The sequence below is a fragment of the Centrocercus urophasianus genome, unplaced genomic scaffold (genome assembly GCF_019232065.1).
Source record: "Centrocercus urophasianus isolate 14NV4802_14NV808 unplaced genomic scaffold, USGS_Curo_1.0 seq_16, whole genome shotgun sequence".
Classification (NCBI taxonomy): Eukaryota; Metazoa; Chordata; class Aves; order Galliformes; family Phasianidae; genus Centrocercus; species Centrocercus urophasianus.
In genome coordinates, this window is record NW_024884711.1 from 44,480,886 (window position 1) to 44,508,570 (window position 27,685).

Genomic DNA, 27,685 nt, shown 5'->3' on the forward strand with positions numbered 1-27,685 from the left:
CAGGCATTTCAAATAATTCATCCCTTCTGTGCTTCACCCTGAGACTCCTTCAGCCATTCTTTGTGAGGGGGCAGCTCCTGCCAGCAGGATGTATGGTCTCCAGGCCAGGCACAGAAAATAAATTTTATTTCCCAGAAGCAAAGCTGAAGCACCAAGCACTGTGCCCAGAGAAGAGTAGAAAAGCTAGAACAGGGCTTGGAACTGAATCTGGGCTGATATGAGTACAGAGAGAAACGTTTGAGTTTTTGCTGATTCTAGGTGTCCCTGTTTGAGCAGGGTGTTGGACCTCCAGAGATCCCTTCCAACCTCAACCCTTCTGCGATCCTCCTTGGCTGAGGAAGACGAAACGTTCATGTAAATATGCACATGAAAAAGAATAGGTATTTTCATTAAGTCCTCTGGCTTTAAGGAGACAAGTGGTGGCATCAGCCCTGGTGGTGCTCAAGAACCATGAAGACGTAGCACTGAGGGTCAGTGGGTATGGTGGGAATGGGTCAATGGTTGAACATGGTGATCTCAGTGGTCTTTCCCACTCCCTTTCCCTTTCCCATTCCCTTAATGATTCCCCGATAATGCCCTCAGTAATATTCTTTAGCTTTTGATTAGCCCCAAAGAGCTCAGGCAGTTGGACCAAATTGCCTTCAGATCCCTTCCAACTAAACCATTCAATTTCAAGAAAAATCTAAAATGCTGTTCTTTTGCTGCTGAATAATTCATGTTAAACACCTACAAAGCAAAACTGGTCCAACTGTTGGATACAATGGCTAAATGCAGTCCTGTGAACAGCAAAAAATATGCAGCCATGCTTTCTGTTGCTGTGATGGAATTTGGGAACAAGTTTTAAGACTGTAAAAAATTATCTTTTTTTTTTTTTCCAGTATATTTGACCATTATGCTGACCATTTTCAGTCAGCATAGATACACAATGTGCAAGCTTTCAAATGGCATGGATAGAGCTGCAATCAGACATTTAGCTCAGAAGTCTGATCAAGCCTCTCTACTAGTCTTTCATAAGCCCTATCTTAACAGAGAGGAATATCCCTCACTTAACAGTCATGCCTTATTCACATCATCTAGTTGCAAAATAGATAGACTCAAGAAATTAGACCTATTTCAATCAGACTTAGCAAAGGTTCCTTTTTGACAAACAGTCTTGATACCTGATCCAAATAAACTGTGAAACGGCCTTGCTGAAATCATTAACATATGGGTACATCAACTTATTTTAATCTGAATATCCCCAGGCAGCAAAATAAGTGGCTCCACTTTCTGATGCAGGAAGATCTTGAGTCACTGGCCACCAGAAACCAGAATCTGACAGCTGTAAGAACGGTCTCTAGTTCCAAAGGCTGAAAGCTCCTGGGGATGCTCTGCCAGAACAGGTCAACTCAATAAATCTATTTTTACATTCCTATGGATACTTTTTCAAGGCAATAAAACATCATATCCTGCTGTGCATCTAAAAAAAAAAATGCATGTACGCTTAAGATGTGCTATGCTCAGCACAGCCTATTCTGTGCACCTGCTCTTCAGGACCAGGCAAAGCAGATGAAGGGAAGACACCAGAAGTATTTCTTTCAAGCTATAACCTGCATAGATTTACATATTCAACACTTCCATCATTTTTCACTAAGAACCTCTCCCACCTGCCTGGAGCTCACCTATTTACAGCTCAACTCCTTAATCTCCAATTCACTGGACACACATTAGTCAGCAGAAAGGAATTATTATAATATCTCACAAAGATAAAACCTGCCTCGTTAGCCAACACAGGCCATCTATAAAAGCATTTACCCATCTGGGGTGTGTGAGTGTTTGTTTATCCAGGGTTCCTTAATACTCACTGCATACTCAACCACAGATATCAGCGGAGGTTCATGCCAAGCTACCAGCTGAACCAAGTCAGATCAGCTGTGCTTTTTTTACAATTATAAAGACATGAATCAGGTAAAGGGGTTTTTCTTTTTTAGAACCTGAAGTGAAGACAGAGCTTTTTATCCCAGAGTTTTCCCAGGTGGGGGTGATGATTTCCTTTCCTTCCTGGTGGACAGACATAAGTTCATAAGTTATGCTGTTGTCCTTTGTTATCTATCTCTAATACCTAATTCTCTTTGTAAGGGTTGCTTGGTTTCCTTCTACACACTGGACAATGGTTGCAATGATAATATTTTAGAAGCTCTCAAAGTCTTTTTCTTTGTATGTGGGAATTTAATTTATGAGAGTTAAACTTGGTTTTATTTCAGGGTGAAGCATGCCTCTAATATAGAAAGAGAATACCTTAAAAACAAATAATCAGCAAAACAAAGCCTTCCTATAAAACTTCTATTTACAGGAACGTTCTGTGTGAGGTGAGTTTCCCAATTGCTTCTATTGTTATTGGCTTAATAACAAGTATGGATCCAGGTCAAGAGCTGAGGGTATGGATGCTTTGACAGCTCTGCACCCCTGCAATGTCAGATTTTTTGGGAACAGCTTTGATTTTACTCCCAAAGCAGGTGGCACAAAACATGATTGCCTTGAAGAGTGAGAGGTTCTTTGGGCACCTGCAATCTGCACTAACAGGTCACTTGAGGAGAGCTGACAAGATCTGCAGAAGGTAGGAGCTCAATTTTCACCGGCTTGAGCTGTGAAGGCAAGAAAAGCATTTGAGGAAAGTCACAGATAGGTATATCCATCTAACTTAGTAGGATGAGGTCAGTGTGCCCCTGCAGACAGTAATCTCTGAAGAAGATCTGACAGCAAATCCTTTTCCATGAGCCCTTCCTAACGTGCTTCAGAATTAATTCCTGCATTGAGCTTATTTGACATGAAATTTATATAGACTCACAGATGTAACAGGCCTGGAAGCACACAAATAGGTCCAGGGGGACAGCTTTGCCCTGCTCTTCTGCTATTAATGAATGCATCTGAGAGTGATGGGGTCTCTTGCCTGGACTCCCCAGTTTTGCCAGTTCTCTCCCCTCAACTTCCCAGCACTGTTTTGTTTTCTTTCTTTGTTGTTTTTTTTTTTTTTAATTATTATTATTATTATTATTATTATTATTATTTTTTTATTTTTTGTCAGAAATAAAGAAAGTTCCCTGTGGGGAACAGATTTGAGTTATTTTCTCTTCCCTTTGTTCAGAGAATGCAAAAATACAAAGCAGGAGACAGGTCAAGCTGGGAAGGGTGAAATGACAATGCTATCCAGAGCCTGTTAAATATCTTTTTATTATTATTTATTATTATTATTTTTTCCCTCTCTTCCTTTGCCCCCAGAGGAGGCCACAGGCTAATTATGATAATGTTTTCTTGTATTTCCATTTCGTTGGCTGATCTCCCAGCCACTAAAGTAAACCCCAAATCTCAACGGGGAGGTCATATTCATCCTTGTTTATGGGACTCATTTTCAGAAATAACACTATCCTTTTTGTGAAACTTCCCTGGCAGCAGCTCAAAAAAATAGCTGAAGGCAAACAGATTCCTTGGTCAGGGTTGAGAGCATCGCAGCTGCTGGATGAGCCCAGTGCAAGGGACTGCTGGTGATCACCACCTTGGAGGGCAGTAGGCTGGGTAGCTGGAGAAGGGAGAGGGGTATGAGAAAGAAGGGGTCTGTTGTGACAGGACAAGGGGAAATGGTTTCAAACTGAAAGAGGGGAGGTTTAGATTGGATATAAGGAAGGATTTTCTTATGATATGAGGGTGGTGAGGCACTGGCACAGATTACACAGAGAGATGCCCCACACCTGAGTGCACTCAAGGTCAGGCTGGGTGGGGCTCTGAGCACCTGATGGAGCTGTAGACATCCCTGTTCACTGCAGGGGAATTGGCCCAGATGGCCTTTGAGAGTCCCTTCCAACTCAAACAATTCTACGAAAAGGTAAATATGAAAATGAAACCCGCTCTACTAAATTTTGGAAGAATCAAAATACCTGTTCAGATCAGGAGGTTAATCCAACAATGTTTAACCTAGGACCAGACCAGTGGCTACTACAGATGAGCATAATTCTGCTGAGAGCACCAGGCGGGTTAGAGGTCAGCCTGGGGTGCTGTGGCCTGGCAATGCAGACACATGGCAAATCTAAGTCATGCCCCAAAGTAGCAATTCAGCTGCCTCTGACAGAAGCTGATGTGGCCACTCTACATAGAGTGAGGCAAATTGTTACCACAGAGCTTGTGGTAACACTGGGTTGCTCAGAAGAAGGAAAATTTGGCCGCATGTAGGAGATCGGGAGCACAAAGTGTTGCATGGATCAGTAATGGGGTAGCAATGTAGGATGGGGGAAGAACTGAGGTTCTGACATCTGTTTTTATCTTGTTTTTCTTTTTTCTTTTTTTTTTCTTTTAATGAATGGGTTTAAGTGAGAAGGGAGCGACCCTCTGTTATTTTGTCATGGCATTCAGGTATCTTGTTTTTCTCTTTTTATCCTGTGCCTCTGCAAATGAGTATTTGTGCAAGCCTGCAATTCCTGACCACTGGGCCCTGCTGATTTACTGATGAACCCTGTCAAGTATAGAACCAGTAATTTGTACACATTCTCTTGGACAAACTGTACCTTGTGCAATCTCTGTTAGTAGATCTGCCAGTCCTATAGCAAAGTGGGATCTGCCAGGCTGCAAAATCTAAATGTGATTCATACAAGAGGAGAGGATCTGGTACTTCAAATTTCAGTGGCAGCTGACAGCATCTCCTTCATGGAGGGACAGAGCAAAGTAAATACAGACAAATGGTGCTTATTCTATTCCAATTTGGGCAAGACTGGACTTTCGTGTGTTGCTGGCTTTTTTTTTTTTTCCCACTGCACAAACATTTTAATTCCCTTTTCTTATTTACTGCTACCTCTGTGCATCTTCTCTGGCTGCCTGAGATTATCATTACTCTGTGTAAAAACTATGCAGAAACAACAAAAAATGCACTGGGAGCAAGCTGCTGCAAACAGGTTCTGCCTCAGGAGAGACTGGGGAGTGGGACTTGTTCTGCCTTGAGGGACTTAGTTTACCTGAATACACATCATTTCCAACTTTAAAAGAAAAATGTGGTTTGCAACTAATTTCCTGTCAGGTTAATGCTGGAAAGATTTAAAAATACATAAAGCTGGAGTAACAGTTGGTCCAGACAGAGATGCACTAGCCACATCAGCGGCATAATCCATTGCCAGCTGTTAATGGCAGAAGCTGTGGGAATGGAGGCTGTGATAAGCTCAGGACATCAGGGTGTTGAGGAAGATGGTGGGAAGAAGGTCAATTCATAGCACAAAGTCCTACTCTTGGATTTTAGAACTGATAGCCCAGAGATGTGATGGATGCCCCATCCCTGGAGACAATGTCAGGCTGGATGGGGTTCTGAGCACCTGATGGAGCTGTGGATGTCCTTGCTCATTGCAGAGGAGTTGGAGTAGATGGTCTTCAAGGGTCCCTTCCAACTCAAGGGACTCTATGACTCAGGTTCACCTATGAAAAGAAGTCCTGGTGGGTGCTCAGCTGAGCACTCTGTATGGTTATTCTACCATGTACATGTGTGTCCCGCACTCCATTCCACTTACAGAGCCAGTAAATAAATTCTAGGAGATGGCTTAGTGCTTTTAAAGGCTGAGATAATGAAGATTGGTCTGGGATAATAAAATAGTATGGCCTGAAGACAGAAGGCTGAAAGGAGGGGGATACCCAAGAGAGACCTGGCTAAGAAGGAGATTGGGGTGAGGTAGTTGATGTGAGGGGGAAGAAGAGCTGATGAATCCTGCTGAAGTGGGATGCTGTCCAGGGGCTGGGGAAGCATAGAGAGGTGAGCACATGAGATGTTCTCCCTGTTATTCCCAGCCTCCCAGAGGGTAAATTAAGTTGGTGGTTTTGCCTTAATCCCTCGACCACATCACCCAAACCACTGCCTGCTCCAGAACAGCAGTAGGTCTCTGCTCCTGCTAGCTGAGCTTGGGGATCCTGTGCTGCATCTATGGAAAGCCGAATAGCTTCCTGCTGTGCTTAGAGACATATCAGTGCTTCCCAAGACTGCCCTCATCAGGCTGGCTGCAATCTGCTCTCCATCCTGCTCTCAGAGCCTGATATTCTGTGGTTAAGAGGTCCCCACAAACTTTTGAGAACTTTCCTGTTTATCGCTGTCTTGATGCCCTGCTGGGAGAAGACCATCTAGTTCCAACCTCTTGCACATTTTCTAATGCAATCCAGGTATCAGCGTGGATTTCCAATGACTGCTGTAATAAGAAAGATGGCAGGAATGGGAAAACAGAAGAATGTCCATGGGAAGATGTTGTGCAGAACTGGAAATGCCTCATGTGAGGAATGAATGGCATTTAAAGATCTGCAGTGTCTAACACTAGCATGGCAAAGCGAGGGCCCTGCAACTTCTTGAGTTTCAGCCAGGAAAGGATATTGATCCTGTGGGAATCTACTGTCTATGTCATACCATGTCCGCATCACACATTACTAGCACTGATGAATGCATTTCCACATGCTGTGTGGATGTATGCAATTTGTCATCACTAGGAGGGATGGAGGACACATCTGGTCCTGCAGCACATATGTCTGCTGTTCCTTGGAGAACAGTTCAGGCTGAGTTGGTCTCACTGATACACTTCCAACTTCACTTGCTCTCACTTCTCCTTGGGGAAGCTTCATCCTTCCAGCAGCACAGGCAGAAGGAGAAGAAAATCTGCTTGAATAAAGCTCAACTTCCAGACTCATCGTAACTCATGCTAAAGGGAATTAACTGATTTTAATGTGGATGGAACACAGATGTCCACTTTATTTGATGATAATGGCAAAAGATTTTTGGAGGTTGAGGTGGTACCACGACAGCAATAGAACAGGTCTTTTATCATCCTTGTCTCTTCCACACTCTTGAAGATGATTACCTGTGTGTATCTCCTTCTCTAGCCATCCTGTCATGTAAATGCCTGTCTTACTATGTCTCGTGTTTTGCAATCAGCACCTGCAGTTCATCAAGGGGAACTGACATTTAAGGTACACTTCCAGGATACAGAGTTTTAGGAGAACATCTCCCTAACTAAAGTTATTGCTTTCCTGCTTTGCATCCCTGGAGCAAATGAGGTGGAACCCAAGAGGCTGAGCTATGAGAAGTTCCTTCCAAGCAAGGACAAAACTCATGACAACTGCTTAGCTGTGCTGCCAAGCAAAAGTGGTCTTCCTGGTAATTAGAAGATGGTGTTGGTGTAGAGAGGTCAGCAGTGATCACTACTGGTTTGAGTTATATTCTTGAGTCATGAACAGCACATGTTACGCTCCACACTTGTGCAACACAGTTACTGTAGTCATGAATGATTAATCCCAACCTAAAGCTAATGTCTAATATGTTCGGATTAATTATGACCTAAGACCATCCAGGTCTTAACTCTGACTACATCAGATTCAAAATAGGCATCTGCTGGGCATCCAAGCTTGAGAGCTCAACCCACCAACTGTCCTCTCACAGAGGCAGGGACCGTAAGGTTTAAACTCAACCTAGAAAAGCTGGTGTATGCAATTCAATCTACCGAAGGATGCAGGAATGTTCCTTGGTGTCCACTTGGCAAACATGAAGCTGAATGTGATTCTTGAAGCTCTTGCGACTTGGGATCATGCTGGCTGTTAATGGAGCCTCTGTCTGTGCCCAACTGGCTGAAAAAGCAGGAGGGATGCAAAAGGAAGCGGAGGTCACTCTGAAATTGTTTTGATGTGCTCACACCAGCACATCTGTCTCAAACCTAAGGAATGATACAGTGAAGTGTTTTGTAAGACCCTCCATTTCCCAATGTGTGAACATAGGTACAGAAGTGATTTCTCTCTTCTTCCCTCATTCTTTGGAAGCAGATGGTTTCTTTGGGACCATACTTTCCTATCTACTAATTGTGATTATCTCACAATTTTCAAGATTCGGAGGGGATAGGCACCAATTTCTGCCCTATTTCCGTTTACATTTTTTCAGTCTTTCAGAACAGGAGTGGAGTCTGTTAGACCATGAAAATGGCATTTTTTTTTCTTTTATTTCTTTTATCATTTGCAAAGGAGCTGGGGGTTAGAAAGATCAATATGTTCTGTGAGGGTGTACTTGGGAGGAGAATGCCAACAGCCTTTCTTAGCTCTCCAAACTGCAGAGGCTGGATTATCTGCATTTCTCAGTTAACAGCTGTTGCTTATCTGAAACCAGTCAATACCATTAATGATGAGAATGAAAGACTCTCAGTAGAGTGTCTAGTTGAAAGCCATTTAGGAGCAATTAAGAGTGGTCTAAGAGTTAAGCCTGTTTGTTTTTTTTTTAAGAAGTAATAGCACACAAATATTTTCGATTTTCTTTCAAATCATACCAAGCTTTTCCTACACTGCTTGTGAAATAATCATTAAGAAGTCATCTCTAACTCTGTTTAATATGAAAGGTTCCTTTTTTTTTTTTTTTTTTTTTCAGCAGGGAAGGTGCAGCTGGAGATGCATTTCTTTTTGGTGGCATCACTTTTAAGCACATGCAACCAGAGTCACTCTTGGACCACTGGGCAATAGAAGGCAGAGCTGAGTGCATCTGGGAAGGCTCTGGGCAAAAGAGGCAGAGGGAAGGGGAAAGCAATGCCAGGCTGCAACACGAGCACCTCCTTCTCTGGGGTGCACTGGCTTCATGGACTAGATTTCCATGCAATAGGACCACACTGAGGACATCCCCACCTTATCACATGACTCCTCCAGTATTCCACCTCACTCTGTAGTCATGACACATTCCTCACTCATTAAGGAGAACAACAGCCTCAATGGGTTTTCAGCTGAACTCAGAGCCTGGTCAGGCAGCTTTGCATATATGAGGTATCTAAGTACCTACATGCATCTCTATCACCTGAAGTGAATGCCTGAATGGCTTTGAAAAGTGAGCATGGGATTCTGCCATTTTCCCTCAGTTTCTCACAGGCACAGCAAACATCACCTGTCCTTGTCTTATCTGTTTTGGCCTCATCTTTGTGTTCATTGATGTCTCAATGGAAGAGGGAGAGGCAGATTTCAGAACAGACCTCTGCAATGAGCAGCAGTGAGTTGGAGAAGCATTCAGCTTCCTTCCATAGGTGTCTACTTGCAGTGGTATATATATGCATATATATATGTATATTGCTGTTCTGTGCCTGGTAAATCATCAGCTTTTTGCTTGAAGACTTGACTGAATTTCCAGTACAGCTGTTCCAGGCCATGATGTGATTGATTTTTTTTCCCTTTTTCTTTCTTCTTTTTCTTTTTTAATTTGGCTTATTCTTTTATTTTTCTCTTTCAATTTTTTTAATTTTTTTTATTTTTTTTTAATCTTTCAGCATGCTGCTGAGCCCTGATCAGTGATAAAGTACAAGACCACACAGTGGCCCTATACAGCCCATTAATTTTATGAGGGAGGCAAAGTCTTGGCATGTCACCCCTACTGCAACTTGGAGACCTGGGACACCAAATCTCCCAGGTCAGGCCAACCTGCTCCTTTCCAGAATCCTGTGTGCATTCTGCTCTCGGTGCCAGATCCAGATGTGTCCAATCTCTAATCCCAGCATTTTCCCAGCCAGATTTAGCAAAGACACATCCTGGAGCCATGGTCCAGCCCTCTGCTCTTCTCTCCCATCTGGGGAAAAAAATCACTGGAAGCTGAACTCATTCTTCCCATCTTTGATGTCAGAGAAGAGTTTTGGTGGATGCTCCTGAGATGTTTCTGCTACAAATGGTCATCCCACATCCCTCAGCCTGCTGCCTCAGTACTGGGGATGTGGGATTCACTTCTGCCAGGTCACGTCCACTGGGGTGATGCTACCACTCGTGGACCGCAGGGAAATGAATATTTGTGCCCTCTGCATGCTGTGCCAATGGTGTGGGCCAGGCAGGTATGGGCTGAATGCTGTCTCTCCTCCTCTGCACTGTATGTGCCAGCAGCCACAGCCGAAAGCAGAGAAACCTCAGCTTGCAGCACAGCAGCAGTGTCTGTTTGCTCCGAGGTGCACCTCACGTACCCCATTGCGTGGGACATGCTGAGCAGCACGGCCAGTTGCTGAGGTCAGTTATGAATGACAGATGCCAATGTACACTTAGGGCACAGCAAAGATAGAAGCTAGCATGGCTTTAGTCAGGAAAGTTGTCCCTTGAGGGGTGTAGCCATTGTGGTGGGGGTCAGGGCACTGTGACAATGCTGCATCTACAGATGCACCTCAGTGGGCTTCATGTCATCTGAGCTTAGGGATCAGTGCAGAGAAATAGGAGCACGGGGATCACCTCTTGAAGCAGACATCTCCCAAAGAAGGCCCGTTTGTCTGTGCTGGCTGTTGGCTGTTCAGCTCTGGGCATCTTTGTGACCACAGGAAGGATATTGGTTACAGACAGTGCCCAAGGCTGAAGGTGCTTTTCCAGCCAAGTGGTGGAGACTCAATGCTTTGCAGAGGTGTTACGGGTGAATCATATCATCCTGCACTGTTCTCTGCTCACTGTTCTCTCTGTTCTCATGCTGTGATGCATGCAGCAATGTACATTCATGCTGTACCCTCCAAAAGAAGGTGTCTGCATCCAAACTGTTGGTTGAAAGTGATCTCAGATGCATGATGACTCTGAGTAAGGGAGAAGGCTCTTTGGCCTGAGCAAAAAGCACATAGGGACCACACTGCCCATTTAATGGTAGAGATAGCTGCAAGCCCAGAGCCAGGAACTTTTCCAGTTTATGTGCAACTTTTATTGGTAATCACAGAATCATCAAAGTTGGAAAAGACCACTAAGGTCATCTTGTACAACCGTCAGCCTATCCCTACCATGCCCACTGAACTATGTCCCTCAGTGTCACCTCCACCCTTTTCCTGAACACCTCCAGGGATGGTGACTCCACCACTTTCCTGGAAATCAGAGAATGATAGAATGGTTTGGGTTGGAAGGGATCTTTAAGATCATCCAGGTTGCTCACGGCCCCATCCAGCCTGGTCTTGAACACCTCATAGAGTCAGAGAATCACTGTTGTTGTAGGGCCGATAGCAGAATTCATGGGTCCAAAATCTGGAAGCTGTGAAGGAAAGAGTCTACGCTAGGCTGCTTTGGTCTCTGATGAAAATCTCTCTGTTGCATGGAGACCTGCATGGAGATCATGGAGACTCTTCGCTTTGAGTTCCTACAGCAAGATATATGCTCAGAGCAGCATCCAAATCACAGAATCATAGAATCATATAATGGCCTGAGTTGAAAAGGACCACAAGGCTCATCCAGTTTCAACCCCTCTGCTATGTGTAGGGTCACCAACCAGCAGACCAGGCTGCCCAGAGCCACATCCAGCCTGGCCTTGAATGCCTGCAGGGATGGGGCAGCCACAGCCTCCTTGGGCAACCTGTTCCAGTGCCTCACCACCCTCTGCATGGAAGAACTTCCTCCTAATATCTAACCTAAACTTCCCCTGTCTCAGTTTAAAACCATTCCCCCTTGTCCTATGATTATCCACCCTCGTAAAAAGCCATAAAACTGAAGGCATTGATGTGAGACATGACAGTGAATTAGTGTTGTAGATTCAAGTCCAGCAGCTAAATGGCTTTAGGGAGAGCAGCACACACTACAGACTCCTGGCAGTAAAAAGGGTACGTGAGTTACTATGACTTGCTCAGGGTGTTTGGGGTGTCCATCCTCCCAGACAGACTACACCCAGTCAGTGCTACCAGGTTCCTACCTTGGTTGCACGTAGGCAAGTGCAAACAAACCTTTGGAGCAGGAAAGGGAGGTGGATAAGGGGGAGGTGGCAAGGCTTGGCAAGTCTCTGAATGTCTGGCCTGCCCAGCTTTCAGACCAAAAACCAGAGTCCTGCCCTGGTTTGGTGGGCATTGTGCAACAACGTGGCCTGGTGGCATCTCCAGGGTTGCTGCAGCACAGTGCACGTATTCTCTGCAGCTCTGGAGTGTGCGACACCACTAATAGCTCTGGAGGAGCTGACGTGCCAGCATTCCTCAGCCAGTGCCAGGAAAGCCGGGCCAAGTACACAAGGAGTTGGCTCCCTTCTGTAATCACATTAAAGGCATTCTCAGGTCTTTCCAGTTTTTGCTGCAGTGATGCATTATCTGTCTCATTGTTCACAGGAGGCTATGCAGACAGCTTGGGCCATGGGAGGAGGCTCTTACTAGGGTGACTTGGCAAGAGCAAGCCTGTGCTCTTGGGGGGGTTTGGTCAGCCACTGTACCATCACAGAGCACCAGCCTCTTTCCCTTCCTCACTACTGCATGCATCTAAGCAGTTGGGCAATAGCAAGACTAAGCCCATCATAGAGTGGAAAAGACCTCTAAGATGCACAAGTTCAACCCCAACCCACCCCACCATGCCCTCTGACCATGTCCCTCAGTGCCACATCTCCACAGTTTTGGAACACCTCCAGGGATGGTGACTCCACCACATCTTTGGGCAGCCTGTGCCACTGCATCACCACTCTTTCAGAGCAGAAATATTTCCCAATACCCAACCTGAGCATCTGCTGGTGCAAGTTAAGGCCATTACTTCTCATCCTATCAACTGAGGCTCACCCTACATTAGACTGTCAGAAATGCACTTTTTATTGCTTACAGTGCTGAGTTGGCTTCTCTTCTTTTCCCATTTTCCCACAGCATGGATTGTACCACACCTCTGATGTTGCCTTCTATGGCTGTGTGCAAATTATACAATGCTGTGCATTTCCAACATCTTATTTTAGTGAATCTTGGAGACTTTATGGTAATTGCCAGGTCTATAAGCCATTTTCTGCCTAAAATGGTCCACAAAGACTATCTGTTTTAATGGAAAGAGAGACATCACACTGAAATTACTATGTTTGCCAGAGTTTTACCCAGATGACTACTTATCGAAATACATATCAATATCTCCTCTTAGCATCCTTGAGAGAAATGTGCTAAGGAAAAAAAAAACCACAACAATAGAATCTGCAAATACATCTCAAAAAGCTCATTTGAGTTTGTCTATGCTAGTGATAAGGGCTTTATACTAAAAGAGGGGAAATTTAGGCTAGATGAAAGAAATTCTTTACTCAGGGGGAGGTGAGGCACTGGCACTGCTGATCAGAGAGGTTGTGGATGCCTTATGCTGTGGACCTTGAAGATCATTGAGTTCCAACTCCCTGTCATAGGCAGGATTGTCAGCCAACAGATCAGGCTGCCCAGGGTCTCATTCAACCTGATCTTGAATGCTTAACCCCCAGGTAGATGATCCCTCATGATAGATGGGTACGAAACAAGAACTCTCAATATACACTCAGTAAGTACTTTGAAGGCCACAGAATCTGTCCTACCTAAATAATCACTCCATAATTACTGATTATCAGAAAAAAAGGAGATATCAGCTAGTTCAGAAACTTCATGTTTCTAAGTTTAGGCCACAAGTTTTAGTACAAGGGATAGAAATAATTATAGTGCATTCTATAGCTCTTTCTACATCATGGAGAGAATACTGAACCAAGTAACCAGAAGCCAGATCTAGCTATAGATACCCCTGCTCACTGCAGTGGAGTTGGACTAGATGACCTTTAACGATCCCTTCCAACTCAAATGATTCTATGATTCTGTGGCACAAAACCCATCACTGTGTGCTTATCAACCCTGTAGCAGCTTCAGTTCAAAATGTCCACATGGATGCCAAGGTAGAGCCAACTCTGAGATACCTATCAGCAGAGCAACCCACGACATAGCCCACCCTTGCCCCAGTTGTTTGTGACCTGTGGCTTCCACAAGACTTGCCCTCATGGCTTCTCCCACCCACAGTGCAGCTCCCAGGTAATAGTCCTCCACTGAGGCACTGCTGTGCTCCCAACTCCAAACAATGAGATGGATGGATGAAGCAGAGGGCTTTGCAGCAGCTGAGATGATAGAGAGAGCCACCAGGCCTGTTTTTATTGAACAACATCCTAAATCAGGGGTTAAGTAATGCCTGAGCGTGTGTACCCTTCTTTATTGGACTAAAACTCAATGCTGTTTATTTGGCAGTAACAATTTGTGACAGTCAGAGAGCTGTCTGGCTCACAGCCCTTTGAGCCTCTTCTGTCCCTTTTCTGGGCCAAAAAAAAAAGGCAAAAAAACCCAAAACCTCTCTCTCTTTCTTCCTTTTTTCTTTTTTTTCTGTAGTTTGTCAGATGTCTTACAGAAGTCTGCCCAGATGAGCAGGTCCAGGAGAACAGCTGGTTGTGATGGACCCTTTGCTACCCCAGGCACCACTACAGCAACGCCAAGAAGCGCTGCCAAGAGTGCAGAAATCAGGCTACCTTCAGTACTAATTTCCTTCCCTCCTTTCCAACTCATTTTGATCTGAGCTTAATATCCCAGACGTACCTGCTGTCCCTTGAAATGTCCAATCTCCTGGACCTGATTTTGGCTCTTGGTTTCCCTATTCCTCTGCAACAATGAATTCTTTAATCTGACGCATCTCTTCTCAATGAATTATTAAGCCTCCCATTTGAATTTGATCAGGAATTCCCTTTGATCTTTTGCTTTGAGACACAGTTGTCTCTGGGCATCTTTTTCTCATCAAAGTGCCTTTTCTCAGCCCTAGCCACAAATTGCGTGATGCTTTTACTCCATGAGTTAGTGCTCAGTCAACCCATAGGTGACCCAAGTGACTGATTTCAGGTGACAGTTTCAGACTAACCATAAACAGAGAAAAAATTGAGTTCCATGAAAGGCACAAGAAATGGGACAAGGGAGATTATCAAAGGAAACAATATAACTTATTGCTTGATCCCCAGTGGGGCAACATTCTCCCTTACTGTCTACATGACTAGGCTGAAGAAGCACTTTTGCAAAAAGCAATATGAACAAATGGAAAATGCTGTAACAAGGCTAAGCAACAACACCTGGTGGGATACAACATGAAAAGGAAGACATATTCTGAGTTATCTGTTGGGGTTTTTTTTCCCCAAGGACATTCCAAAGTCATCTTAGATATCAAAATTCAAGCTCTGCACTCCCTTTGTAGCCAAAGAGGAAAAATAGATGTTTTCAGCCATGATTGGCTCTATTTTAAATGCCTACTTTTATGTGGACTTAAGTAGTGCCTGATGTATGTCAATAGCATTCACTAGATCTCCATTATTTGTAACGATACAGAAAGATTCCTGCCCTGTGGCTATCTAAAGGAATTCTATGCTGAATGTTTCTCATATTCTTTTCATCGTCTGTCTTTTTCCTACACAGAAATGTCAATAACAATATTAGCATTGGCACATCCTTTCACATTTAGCATCAAGACTGAGCACTTGGAGACGGTAACTTTAGAAATTGATTCCCAAGAGAAAGCTCAGTCCAAATGGTGCCAAATGGTGATGACACTCCTAGGAGCTGTAAGGCCAGAGCATAGTGAACCGTTGGTTTGGGTATAGGTAAAAGGCTTTTTAACACACAAAACTTGTTGCAAAGACTCCCGGGTCCTCTTTTCTCTTGTGGGGCTGATGTGTGGCTGTTAGGAAAAAGGCAAAGACTGCTGGAGAGCAATTAGTTCTGCAACCAAAGAAACAGGCACCATGAGGAATATTGCTGTTTTTGGTTTTTGTAATCCTTCAGGCTTTTCTTATAAAAAATAAATATGACTATATAATTGTATTGGACTAATCTATTTACACTGAATAGTTTGTATCTAATCTATGCTTACTTTTTTATCTATGAGAAGTGAGAGTGAAAAGATTGTTTTTAAGTTTTTTCAGAACAAAAAAAATATAGGGAATCTTTCCTTTCTATCAAAAAAAGGCATCTTGATAAACATTCCCTTTTCACTAAGAAGCTGTTTTCCATTGGGGATAAAAAGTGCTGAGGGAAAAATTCTAATTGCTGCTACAACGCATCTTGGCACCTCAGCAGAGGGCCTGCAGTTGTAATTAATGGTTAGGACAGAAATGTGCTGCACAATTCTCTGGTGTGAAATGCTCATAAATCATTATTCCAACACCTGTAGGATCCTAGTCTTTTCTTCACTTAATTCTGTGCTGCACTGGGGCTTGGCAGTCTGTCGAGATCTACAAACCCTTTCCTCATTGTGACCAAAGATAGGCTTTTGATCAACAACGCATCAGTGCTGAGTGGCAGAAAAAATTAATTAGTGAAGATGAAGATTGCTTTCCCCTCTCCTTTTCCACCTGGCAGATCTTCAAAAATGGAGACAAAGTGGTGCTGCTGTGGCACAATGTGAGGAAAAATGCTAGAGGAGGACCATCACTGCTGTAACACTGCTGCTGGACTTGGCCATCCCCAAGCATCAAAGCCACTGGGACTGACAGTTGGCCAACTGGTCACATTTTGTAGCTCAGAGAAGAAAGAAGGTTGAAGTAAGTTTAGTAAGGTTCAATGCATGAATGTTTTTAGATGTGTTAGGTGGTGAAGGGACTTATTAAAAAGGTAAACAACACCAGGGCAAAAGGAGCTGAATCACAGAGTCACAGAATCACTACGATCGGAAAAGACCACCAAATCCAACCATTGATCCATGCCCACCATGTCCATTCAGTGCCACATCTCCATGGCTCTGGAACACCTCCAGTGACCCCACCACCTCCCTGGGCAGCCTATGCCAATGCATCACCACTCTTTTGAAAGAGAAATTTCTCCTAATTTCTCCAACCTGAACTACACTGGATGGAAAAAGCTGAATCATAAAGAAACCAACATGAGAAGCAATATGTAATCATCCCAGGATCATCTCAAACCTGTTCCCCATTGCAGCCAGGCCCCCACTGCATATCTCCTGATACTTGAACACTTGTTGAAACACAACAAAGATTTCCAGCACCCCTCCACAAAAATTAAGTAAGTCTCTTCTGGTCTAAAAAGTTAATGGGAGGATATAATTTACTGAGCAGAGAATTACAGAAGTGCTTGGGCTTAAGCTCACTGTCAGTACAGCTCAATTTGAGTTGAATTATTCTGTGTGGCTGCTCTTGTTTTGTATGGTAGCAATAATAATCATGGGGATCTGATGTACGCCAGGCTCTCTAGGTCTCCCCAGACCACCTCTCGTAAAAATCCACCATCCTGGTTGTGTGGCAGCAGCCCCATCCCTTTGTTGGGTGAATTCCAAAGCAAAGTATGGAGAGCCCCATGGCAGGGAGGCTGTGTGTGTCTGCATGTGAGAAGATTAGAGGGAATCCCTTCTGGGTTCAGTCTCTTCCAAGATCTCCCCAGTTCCTCTCTGAACTTGGAACATCGTGATGTTTGCACATTCTACACCACTGAAGCATCTGCTCCGTATGCAGCTGTGATAAGAAAAAACCTACGGCCTCTTCTGGTGCATAAAGAAGAAAGAGTCTAGTCCCAAAATCAGAGAAAACGGGGTACAGGAAAAACTTCAGGTTTATCATAGAACCATTAAGCTTGGAAAAGACCTCTAAGATCAGCAACTCCAGCTGTCAACCCACTCCCACTATGCCCACTGACCACATCCCTCAGTGCCACATCTCCACATGGTTCTGGAACACCTCCACTGGTGACTGCTGTGTCCTACCCTTAGCTATCCCAGGCATATCACCTGCTTTGGAGCAGTCACACTCTTTCTTATGTTTCTTCATCTCCATGACTCTTCTCTGGAACTTACGCCTTTTGTGGAATCATGGAACCATGGAATGTCTTGGGTTGGAAGGGACCTCAAAGATCACTTAGTTCCAACTTCCTGCCCTGGACATGGGTGCCAAACATTTAATCAGGCATCAGATGGCTAACCTGGCCTTGAACAGCTCAAAGGATGGGGCATACACAACCTCTCCGGGCAGCCTGTATCACTGCTTCATCACCCTCTCATCAAAGAAATTCCCCCTAAAAGAGATCCTCATCTCCCCTCTTTTATTCTAAAACCATTCCCCCCTTTTGCTATCACTGTCAGACCATGTGAAAAGTCACTCTGTCCTGTTTATAAGGAGTCCTCCCCTCTCTCAATCTCCAGCATGAAGATATTTCTGTTCATTACAATTGTTTATCTTCATGTCAGTAACATATAGTCAAAACATGTTCAGGTATTAATAACCTAAATTTTTAGGGGCACTGTCTGCATCTCTTTTATTATTTTCCTCTGCTTGTTTTTACATTTGTCTTCATAATGGTTACTGTGCTTTTCTGAGAAAAAAATAATTAAAAAATCAGACAAGAGTACATTGCCAGCAGCCTTTTAAAATAACATTTAGAAAAGATTTGGCTGACTAAATGCAGATGTCTCTACTTCAGAACTGGGGAAGATGTGCCCAGAATAGCCGCTATCTGAGTGAATGCTTTCTGGGGAACACCTTGGGAAAGATCTACCCATTCCTTGGCTCAGCTGTGCCTCATGTCCTTCTCAAACCATTCTCTGGCATGGGTTAGTGGTAAGATAAGCAGTGTACCAACAGGCTGTTGAGATGGGGCCCCCTATTGTGAAGGTGAGAAGAGTTTAATACCGAGGAAACGTCCCAGTTGGTGGCAGGGCACTGGCAGTGTTTTGTTTCCCAGTGCCATCACTGCATCGCATGGAGTACCAGGCATGATTTATCTCCTCCTGAAGTAGACACATAAACAGGGCACATGAATCATACCTTAAAAGTGCCTGTTTTTCCTCAGAGGCTGTAAAGGGAGCCTGGGATATGAGCTCAGAGGGAGTGGTTTCCACCCTCGTCACCAAAAGAGAGGTGGTGAACTGCTCTCCTTTCCCTCCATGTCCTCTGTGTGGTTCTGCTTCAGAAGAGCTGTTTAAAACATTAATCCCTTCCCTCTTTTCTTTTTTTCCTTTTAATTTTTATTAAGCACTTATGTTGAAGTATATAAACTCAACAGCCATGGCTTGCTCAGCGACAGATGTTCCAGATAAGCCACAGTCTCCTTAGCAAATATTTCAACAGTGTTTTCCTTCCAATTTTCTTTCTTCCAGAGCCAAAGCTCTGCAGCAGGGAATAGCAGATCACCTGGCTGGATCTGTGATTCCTTTCTGCTGCTGCTCACCCAACACAAAATCCACTGTGCTAATCACCAGGCGAGTGATGATCACCCTGCACCTGTCCCAAAAAATAACGACGTGCTGCTCTTTCCATTGCAGCCAAGCCTCCGTGCTACAGTGTCATCTCCTTGTGATCTTTTCAACACATACAAAGGCTGATTACCATTATTTATGAGAAGAAAAATAAAACCCTAAAAATATCTCGCTGTATTACACCACACCAGTTCTCTACAGCTGAAAGCTGAAAGCTTTTCCAGAAGTTCACTCTGGATCCTGAAACAAATGAGCCATCAGTGTAACAACAAGTCTGTAAAACAGCTAATGAGTTTGCGTCTGTTTGAAAACAGATTCTTTGTGGGGTGAGGTTGGAGGAGTAATTATGACAAACAGTGCCTGCTGACATCCAGATTTGGAGGCTAAACTTGTGTGACAGCGACAAGAGTGGGGAAAGAATGTGGCTGGAATTGGGAGGATGTTGGAGAGCTATGAGCAAGAGGCTGGGGTTGAAGCAGGACTCTGGGGCTGTGATTGCAGGCAAATGGAAAACAAAACCATGAAGGGAAAACTGCAAGAAGGAAGGTTCAGCCTGCATTTGCACCCAGCAGCTGAACGGGCATCAGTGGTGATGAGGGAAGGAAAGGTTTAGCGGTTGGAAGCAAAGTGGGTAAGTTTTTCTGGCTCAATCTCTGGCATTAGAGAATATTGACTGTAATTAATGGACACTTCTTTAAAAATGGTGCCTTGAGCCTTGGGTTCAGTACTGCCCTGGAAAAGCCATTGCTCTTTTTTTTGTTGTTTCGAAACAGGATGCACGCAACTTGTCATCACCAGCCTAACAGTTTATTCTCTACAACATTGGCTTTACTGGCTGAATGTCCTGCATTCAACTTTTAGAGCTTCCTTCCCCAGAAGTCACTAGGTGACCCACTCAGCCTCTGTCTGGAGTGACCTTTTTTTGTTAAGAACCCTACTTTGCAGAGGCTGTATGCAATCTGCTCTGATTTCAGCCTTCACCTTCCTTCTGTATTTTTTGGCAATGACTTTGGGCCTGCCTAGGTCAGCACTGGCTCCATGGTCCTGCTGAACTGTCGTGGTAGTTGCTCAGCTTGAGTTCATTACATTTATCTCTAGACACATGTGTGGAGCCAGGAGTTGGAATCAATGATCCTTATCAGCCCCTTCCAACTCTGGATATTCTACAATTCTACTCAGACAACCCAAGGAAGAGGTGTCCCTCAATCCTTTGGTCATACACAGGGGCCCACAACAAGCTGACCTCTAATTTAGCCACCTCAGACACCTGGAATTGGACTGTCTGCCACACAATGGGGAATAACAGATATCCACTGCATTTCCAGGGCTGATTGCAGAATTTCCAAAATCTCAGCCAGTCCTGGACTCAAGGAAAAGTACAACACCAACCATAAACATGTTCTCTTTGTTGCTTCTCGTGCTAAAGAGTGCTGCATTTCTTTGAGTCCTTCACACAATTTTTACAAAGCTGACTGCACTGTAACACTCAAATTCTCCCATGGTCGGCAGCCCCAGTGAATAAACCAAGAGGCAAAAAATGGCCCCAGAATTGAAGCTGGTGTAAATTGAGCTACCCTGCTGACGTCAACTGGGATAGGATCTCTTACTGAAAGACTCATTCAGAATACCAGTGCTCTTGCTATCACAATACATGATTTGTCTCCACTAATATCTAAACAGACATGGCTATTAGCACGTGCAAGTATCAAGTTATTCTTTCCCCACTTAGAAATACTCAGAGGAGCACTGGGCACTTTGGTGCACACCCAGACCTGTGACTTCTTGCTGATACATGTAAACATGTCTGCCATATATTTAACAAAGGATTCAGATGACCCTCCATCTAAAAATGCAGATTGGATGCCTCTTGAAATACAGACATCCCAGCTCAACTGTGATAGACGAGTGCTGTGATGTAACGACGGAGTGAAATTCTGTCTCAAGTTCTACAGAAAAACCTTCTGGCTTTTTAATCTGGGAATAGCTCATACTAACAGATCATTAATGAATAGTGGATATAATGAATGCTGGTTTTCAGCAGCCTGGCATCTCAGAGACTCTGGATGCTCTGCTGGCCAATAGGATTGAATGAAGAGGAGAATATGTGCAGGTACACACACATATTGACATGTTATCAAATCTTATTTCTTTGGAGGAATAAATTTTTTGGACAACTGAGACACATCTCTGTTCAGGCCTCTATTCAGGAATCAGTGAATAGAAAATTAACCTGGATGGGGAACAAGTAGGGATCCTGAGCAGCATATAATTTAAAATGGTGGTTCTTCCAGCTCTTCTGAAACATTTGTGTGCTGGCCACTTTGCAAGAACTGGGTTAAAAAAACCCTATCTGGACTCCACAGAACACTCCCTCTGATCTCCCTGTGAGAACCATAGAATAATGATGTCCCACATTTACTGCCATGAGATGCTCAGTACTGCAGTTATGGTCTCCCAACTCCCAAAACAGTTCTTCCCTGTAGGTAACTAGATGATCCTTGAGGTTCCTTCCAGCCCAAGCCATTCTAATGAGTCCCCATAGGCAGGTAACAAGAAGGAAAATGGGTCTCAGAAGGAGAGAATGGGAAATGTGGCCTCTGCTGTCTGGAAAACTGGTGACTCAAAAACAAAGACAAGCAACGGGAAACCTCTTCTATCAGTGTGCTTGACAGCCTTAGACAAAAGCCACATGTCTTCAGTCATAAACTAGGCCACACTTCGTAAAGCAGATGGTGAAGGAATGAAATCAAAACAGGAGGGCTTTCCCTCCCCATGCAGAAGAGGATGCATTTCAGGTTTCCAGAGAAACGGGAGGCAGCTGGTGTTTGCTCAGGACCTCATTGTATTTGAACAGTACCTGCGTGGAGAGCATTCCTCTTTATCACCAGAAGAAGGTCATGGCCATGAGATCATTGCTTCCAATGGACTCAGGATGAGTGATCGGAATGCACCACGCTAACAAGCAGGTCTGTGTATGGAGAGCACTGCTTTCAGCTGAGGCATTTTGTAAGACTTTCTGAACAGCCTGAAATAGCAGAAGGCTGATGTTATATGGATTTGGGGGAAGCGGGTGAAATCTGGGACCATGCTGTGCACTGGATAACACAGGGGAAGAAATGGTGATCCAGGGCCCTGGAGAACCAGGGAAACATGTACTGGTGAGGGACACAGTTCTAAGCATTTTGGTACATTTAGCTTGCATATGATTTTAATGACTTCAAGATGCAGGGTTTGTTTCCTGTTAAAGATACCATTGTCACAATTCAGACTCATCTCATCTAACTTTACCTATCACAGCATCCAAGTAAGGAACAGCATTCTGTGGCAGCCTCATCTACCACCAATGGCAAGGAATTGGTTCTGGAGGATAATTCAGCTCATCCAAAGCATGCATCCTGCAAGATGAGCCTACACTGACTGATGGGAAAGTCTCAGATGATTGGATCTTGACTTAGGCCCCCTGGATTCCTCTCCATGTTGTGAGGGAGAATGTCCTCACGTTCAGAAATATCCTTCAGGCTGTTAGCTCAGATGGAAAAGTATTTCTTTGCAAAGCACCACTGGCATTTTTTGGTATATCTCAATGACGTCCAGTGTAAGAGGTTGGTCAGATGGAGGACAAACCACTTGAGGACATAATGATGCAGTTTCTTGTCAGAAAAGACAGCAATTTAGTGGTCAAAAGTGACATCTAGTCATAAACAGCCCTTGACAAAATGCACTTGTGAGCATGTCTCCCACTAATGGGTGTCCTTGCAAACCACCAACTTGTTCAGCCCTTTTGCAGTGAAGAAAGTGATCTGAGGACTGAAATGCCTATGTGTGCTTCTATATATATATATGCAATAATATACGCCAGCAGAACCCAGAACCCATGTAATTTTCATTCCAGAAATTCTCAGCTGAAAATAAACTGCTGATCTCTTGCTTGTATCCACCTTCCTCACTCCAGAATGGACAGCAGTTACCTACAGATTCTTATATCTGTGTTCCTGACTAGTGTGGTGGCAAAATGTCTCCAACTATTGCAAGCAATGGGGCAACTGAAATAGCACTATTTGTATCACAGAATTGTAGAGTCTTGGAATGGCTTGTGTTTGAAGGGCTCTCAAAGGTCATCTAGTTCCACCCTCCCTGCTGTGGGCAGGGTTGCTCACCACTAGATCAGGCACCAGATTACATTGCTCAGGGTCACATCCAGCCTGGCCTTGAACACCTTCAGGCCAGGTTGGAAAATCCCAATATTGGGGATTTTTTCCCCAAGGGCAGGTATGAACTTTCCTCTCTAATATCAACAATTTCCAGAAAAATGCAGACATAAGCATGCCCAGCCAGACCTTCTGGAGATGCAGCACAAGCCATCACTACTGGAGTGAGGGGAACCAACATGGAGACCGTGAGCTCATGTCTCATCTGGATTAGGGAGGAATCCTCAAAGAGACACCAAATGGCATCCATCTATTTTCTCTTTTGCTGTTCCTCTGATAGAAATAACACAAAGCAGCAAAGCACAGGCTCTTCTGGACCCCAGATAGACTTGCCTGCTCACTGTGCACTGACGTGCCAAGCCAAGATGCACACTGCTTTTCCATACCACTTTCCAGTGGCGTCTCAAAGAGAGGATGGCAAGTGCCATAGCTACAAGCTGTTTAAATAGATGCTGCCCATTTCCTTCTCTCCCACACATTATCTCCTGGTGAGCACAAAAGGTTAGGGAACTTGGCACAATTGAAGTGGACCTGGCTGGAGTTTAGAGTTTGTAACAAAACCTGAAGATGAGAAAGCTGCCTGGGTGGGATTTTGTTCCAAAAGACTGAGTACAGTTTCCTAGTGCCAGGACAGGACAGCAAGTGTCTCGCCTGATTCTGGGAAGATATCCTGCTGAGCTGGAGATGTTTCAGAGCAAAGCAGATTCCTGTGCTTTAAAGGACAAACATTTTACTTGAGCGGTGCAGCTCCAGAGCCTCCCTTGCCTTTGGCATATATGAGTCTTAGCAAAGGGGTGTAAGGTCTACCAGCACCCAGAGGCCCAGAAGCAAAAATCAAGGCTAAGATAACCACAATTCTAATTTTCAGACTCAGGATTTTCAGCACAGCCACACATTGGTCACAGAGACAGCCATTCTCACCCCAATTCGGGACAGAAGTGGGGACAGCACCTGCAGGCAGTGTGAGAAACTGTTCAGCCTCAATGAAGCTGGGGATAGGAAAAGGGTGGCAAGGAAAAGCTCAGCAGGAAAGGAGAGGGGAGAATAAATGATGAGGAGTACTGGAAGAAAATCATAAAGCTGTGAGAGAAAGGAACTAGAAGAAGAAAAATCAGGGGATAAAATGTGTAGTCTTGCAGCTGAGAACAGCTGGAAGCCAGTATCTCTCCTCTGACACAGACCCATGGATGGTGTGACTATGGGCCTCTTCTCCCTGGGGTCTGCTTTTCCACCCTTCAGTCTGCATTACCTGTTCAGTCTGCAAACTGCCTGCAGCAAAAAGAGCATGTAAAATTCACCAGCACGGGGAGCTCAACTTCCTTTGGAAACACAAATCCGGAGCAGGGAAATAAGTAAATAAGCAGAGGGAGCATCCAAATAAAGAAGGGGTGCGGCAGAGAAAGTTTTGACTTGGGTTTTGACACTATGCCCTGAATATTCAGTATCTCAGCATCCTGAGAGGGAAATGGATTTGTCACAGCTGCATGCTGGCTGCTCTCTTCTGGTTTCATTTAGCCATGTGAGCACACGCGCGTGTGCGAGAGGTGGAGCTGCGGACCAACCTTAACCCTGCACTTTTCTCAATTGGAAACAAATGGAAACTCTCTGTTTTCCATTCACTGGTTTTATAACAGCTTGAAATTAGACTGATTGGGTGTTTCCTTGCCAGTTCTGTCTATCTTGGGCTAATTACACAGGCGATGCTAATTGCATCAGCCAACCTATAGAACCACAGCATTCCTCTTCTGCATAGGGGGAATTGTATGGGGGAACTCACATTACTGGTTGCTCTGTCTCTGACTTCTACTCTCTGTACAATCCCTCTCTGAGTGATTATGCTCTTGAAATGATAATGAACGGATTGCAAAGAAAAAGGGACCTGGCAGGGTAAAACACTGTTCCACACTCTGGAGAAGAGCCATAGGCCTGGAGCATGGCTAACAATATGCAGAACAAAAAGCTGGAGAGAGAGAAACCTGTAATCCAGTCCATCAGAGGGAAAGTGAGAAACAGAAGGTCTCGCAATTCTTCTCAGTGGTGAAACAAACTGTAAGGCTTGAACTTCATAGATAATGTTTCTTGTAACACAACGGGCCATGACAGATACACCTAACCCCCGCAGAGCGCTGCTGGAGGTAGAATTGTGGAATTGTAGATTCATTAAAGTTGGAAAAGATCTCTGAGATCACCAAGTCCAACCCCAACCCATCCCCACCATGCCCACTGACCACGTCCCTCGGTGCCACATCTCCACATTCCTTGAACACCTCCAAGGACAGTGAATCCACCATGTCCCTGGCAGCCTGTGCCACTGCATCACCACTCTTTCTGAGAAGTGTTTCCTAATATCTGGCCTGAACCTTCCCTGGCACAACAAGAGGCCATCACTTCTCATCCTATCGCCATTATATAAAATAGTATGAGGCTGAATAGACTTGTTCTTATCCTATCTGACCTTTTAAAATTCCTGTATTGCAGCTAGGAAATAGAGAACTTTGTATGGAAAGTCTTCAGAATTGTCTTTTTCTATACCTGGATTCGATAGCTGCATTTGCATTGGCAAAATGAACCAGGGCCCTTTCTCTGCACCCATCCATCCTGCCCTGCTGCAGGATCTCCACTATCCCAGGGCTGTGATTGTCCACACCATCATATGATGGGGAGTCTTCCCAGCTAACTTGCTGCAACTAGCTGCAACTAGCTGCAAACAGGTCTCATGTCTGAGTCATTCCTGCTGCGGAATATGGAGGGGCTCACCAGGTCTTCCTCAGTTCATGGTCCCCTAGATCACTCTAACAGCTACGTGTGGGCCTGGAGGAGAATCAAGGGCTTGCTTGCTAGTCACTAAACGTGTTCTGGATTATTTCTGAACAGGATCCAGTTGAAGTCTATGCATCGCTGTTTTTCTCTCCCTTTGGAGAAGGGACCATGCCCTTAACACAAAGGGATGAGGGAATTTCTCTGCCTTGCCCCGGCAGCTCCCCGATGCAGTCAGCTAACAGTGGGATGCTTTGAGACGTTTGCTGCCATCTATAGCCAATAATAAATAATGCAAAAGCAGGTAGCAAGCTGGGCTCTGACCTCAACCTGAGCTTTCCTCTGTGCTGTGTCTCTGCAGGGGGACTTCTCTCTCATGGGGACCAAGTGAATAGGACCAGAGGGGCCCTGGGAATAGGTACAGGATTCATGGGAGACCAAAGTCATTTGACTCATGGTCCACCACTAACATCTAAATGCAGAGATGAGAGAGACAGGAACTCTCTGTGACAGTCTGGGAGCTGGGAATGATGCTGCACAGCTGCCCCACAGCCAGAGGAGCAACACATGGACACATCCACACAAACACATGGACAAATCTATACACATCTTTCCCAGCGCAGAAGGCTTTTGGCTGATGCTTTGATGCCATTTCTCTATTTCTTTCCTTTTCCACGTGGGTGCCTCCAAGGCAGATACCTGGAGATGAGCCAGTTCTGATTTTCAGACTCCCTTTGCCTCAGCATCCTCAAAACCTCAGAGAGCTATTTCAGATATCTGGAGTTTGAGCCACTGCGAGGACGTGCTGCAAAAAGTGGAGAAACATTAATCCATTCCACCTAACGCAAAACCCAGAGAGGGGCAAAGTCTGGGATGTATCATCAGTCTAATACAAAGGGCCTTTTGGAGAGCATGCACCATGAGGGAGCCCTTTGCCCTCCTGGAGGTTGGTGTAAAGGAGCCCAAGGGTGACACATGGCATCAGCACAAGAGAGTTAGTTGCTCACCAGATTGAGGTCTCCACCAGACACTTTTACAGCAGACTTCCTTTGATCTACTTAGCACATTTCCTTTGTGCTGAATCCAGATTAAGCATCTGCATTGATAAGGGGAACCATATACCAACCAAACAGCCCCAGCAGCAAATCTCCAAACTATCAGCATAGAGATAGCCACCGTCTCCAAGTCTCTTTCTATTTTCATGGCTGCCTTTTCCTGCTGCTGTGATAGCTGCTGTTATTACACAGCACAGACACTTCAAGATATGCTCACGGGTGATTTCCCATGATTGTGCCTTGTGCAGTTATCACTGTGCATGATTCATGTGTCTGTGTATCTGTAAGTGGGTGTGAGCAGTGTGTTTGAGCACATGAAGTTGGTTTGATTGTAGGGTTGCCAGAAATGCACCTGAGCTGATTTAGCACCAAATATACAGTGTATGCAGCACAAGTGGAACCACTGCAGGCTTTCTGGCTTCTTCCTAAGCTACCATCACACTGCACAACAGGGCTCAGCAGAGGTTCTGCTTTTGCAGTGGCTGACAATCACAGAATGGCCTGGGTTGAAAAGGACCACAATGTTCATCCAGTTCCAACCCCCTGCTGTGTGCAGGGTCGCCAACCAGCAGACCAGGCTGCCCAGAGCCACATCCAGCCTGGCCTTGAATGCCTGCAGGGATGGGGCATCCACAGCCTCCTTGGGCAACCTGTTCCAGTGCCTCACCACACTCTCTATGAAAAACTTCCTCCTATTATCCAACCTAAACCTCCCCTGTCTCAGTTTAAAACCATTCCCCCTTATCCTATCTC

The 27,685-nt window shown here is 44.7% G+C and overlaps 1 protein-coding gene and 1 long non-coding RNA gene across 2 annotated transcripts in view; one reads left to right on the forward strand and one right to left on the reverse strand.

The window, feature by feature from the left end:
* The window catches only part of PTH1R (parathyroid hormone 1 receptor), a 105,449-nt gene that overhangs the window by 55,085 nt on the left and 22,679 nt on the right, over nt 1-27,685 (reverse strand). The gene's annotated exons all lie outside the window — the stretch shown is intronic.
* On the forward strand, nt 1,830-15,985 carry LOC122159358. Its single transcript, XR_006168451.1, has 3 exons — nt 1,830-1,947; nt 2,493-2,596; nt 14,064-15,985. It is a non-coding gene; the product is annotated as an uncharacterized LOC122159358 (long non-coding RNA).